The sequence below is a fragment of the Telmatherina bonti genome (genome assembly GCF_933228915.1).
Source record: "Telmatherina bonti genome assembly, chromosome: 6".
NCBI classification, from domain to species: Eukaryota; Metazoa; Chordata; class Actinopteri; order Atheriniformes; family Telmatherinidae; genus Telmatherina; species Telmatherina bonti.
This window is the reverse complement of record NC_136624.1, coordinates 19,261,580-19,263,838: the sequence shown is the minus strand read 5'-3', so window position 1 is coordinate 19,263,838 and position 2,259 is coordinate 19,261,580. Positions and strand designations below refer to the sequence as shown.

The 2,259-nt window shown below is 34.0% G+C and overlaps 1 protein-coding gene across 4 annotated transcripts in view; it reads left to right on the top strand.

Annotated features, from left to right (window-relative positions):
- The window catches only part of LOC306756848 (dedicator of cytokinesis protein 3-like), a gene marked incomplete at both ends in the record, with an annotated part of 190,548 nt that overhangs the window by 36,601 nt on the left and 151,688 nt on the right, over window positions 1-2,259 (top strand). The gene's annotated exons all lie outside the window — the stretch shown is intronic.

Below are 2,259 nucleotides of genomic sequence, written 5' to 3'. Positions count from 1 at the left end.
GTGATCACAGGTGAACAAAGTCTGAAAAATGACGAAGTTTGTGTTAAAGTTTAGCAGTGTGCAGGCAATTTGTTGATTAAAGCAGCTTTACTTTTTCAGGATTGTGTGAATGCAGTTGGAGAAGAAAAATCCAGACTGGTTAAAGAGAGCTACATGGGTTATGTCTAAACTCTAAATAATTGGTTTTGCAAAAGTAAATAATATATGTCGCACAAATATCTAAAGATTTTTATTTACAGACTTGCAGTCTGTATTTATTTTTACAGGGAACTTCACAAGTCACAGGAAGCTGTGAGGATAATTAGAAAGATTAAATCATCCTTGTTAAAAACGGATTTCAAGGAAAAATGTGAAAATTAAACTTTGTTTATAGGCTATTTGTTATTTATCTACATGGCTGCTGGCTTGTCTGTAACTTTATGCCAATAGATAAATAAAATAATCTACAATCTGAAATCCTGAAAATACAGTTAGTATTTGGGTTGCCTCTGAATCTAAATGGAGTCGGAGGTAGAATCAGGCTTTTACAGACCACAATAAAGCTTTCTCCTTTCTTTGTGGTGTCCCAAGGCCTCTCTATTTGCTAATGCACTTATGCAACTGTAGGATTTTGACTCATCCTGCAGCACATAGCTTTTACCTGTTTATTCCATCTTCTTTTATACCCACTCCAGACAGATCGATTGTCAAACTTAGAGAAGGACTCTGTGTGACCTAAGATGGGTAGAGTTCCCACTCAGCTAAAAGAGCTCAACAATAAATCTAACTATATTGCTTTCCCTCACACTAAGATGCTGAAGGTTGTTCCCCCTGCGTAAGAATTTGCTGTACAGGGCTGGGCTTATGCAAGAGAGGGCTTCACTCTGACCCAAATGGAAAAGACAAAGCCTCCAGTTGCTCTGCCATGGGTTACAGTAGCTAGCAAATTTAGAAACTGATGAATGATTCAATACAACACCCGAGGCAACCAGCTGAACTAAACACTTAGGATGGGATATTAGGCTCCGTCTGTGTCTTTTTGTAGGAAAACCACATAGTGAAATCCGGCTGTTTGGGTACTTTCTGAGGGAACTAAAAAGAGATAATCGCTCACAATTACTTCACCCCTTACTGGAATCTACTATAGAATTTATATTTTTTATTTTGCAATATAGCTTACTCCTTTTACAATTTGGAAAAAGGGTAATGAAGAAAAAATAATCCATAAATGTACTTAAACAGATGTATCAGTTTTTTTTCTTTTAAAGATAGATTTTGCAAAGTACTTATGAGTAGTCTTGGCGTTGCCTGCAGCAGACAGCTGTCTTGTCTTTAGTGCTTTGACCATTCAGTGCTCTTAATTTAAAAAAAAACAAAAAACACAGGGATTCTTGAAATGCTAGCTAAAGCTAAAAACTACCCATAAAAACAAGAATTTTCTCACGATCTAAAACAATTTATACCAAAGTTTTTCTTTAACAGATTGTACACAAGTTGTTGTCTCTTAACTGTATGTGCATGGATATAGATGTATGTGAGAGATAAGAGGACGAGTGTGGTTTTTTTCATTTCTATCTTGTTTTTATTTTAATATACATAAATTGATTTATCATAAAAGCACAATGTGTTGCTTTTAGAAGGGAAAGCACTTAATGAATAAAGTTTGATTTGATTTTATTTGAATATGGAGAATGTTGCTGTTCATGTAACTTTATGATGCAGAAGGGATCAGGCATAAAAGTTCATATTATTGCTTAAAACACTTCAAGGAAATTTAAAGATCCTATTGTGATGAAAATATATTTTCCCCAAAACTTTGTAGAAAAAATAAATAATTGTAATAATTGAAATTGTAAAATAAATAATAAAGTGTAATGAGATGGTCCCCCATCTCATTACACTTGTGTAACAATTAGTAACCTAGTAATTGATTAAATGGACTTTCATCTGCTTTTACTCATTCAGTTAATGTTGGCACACTCACTACTAGGTAAACTTTTGGACCCATTTTCCGATTGGATTTCATGGGAAAGTGGGTCTAAACCTTTGACTGGGATTGTATACACACACATACTTCACTCAATTTTATATGCACTTAAAAGATGCTATTTTTAGCTTTCCACAAATTGTGAAAGCAAAGGTAAGGGATGTGTCTGGTGTCTTCAGTACAGCAGAAATCCCATCAATGCATTTTCTTCCTTTGTAAAATAATTTTTTCTTATAAACACACCCTTAAAAAAAAACATTATTTACAAAGCTAAAACAAAGCAACTAAAAGAA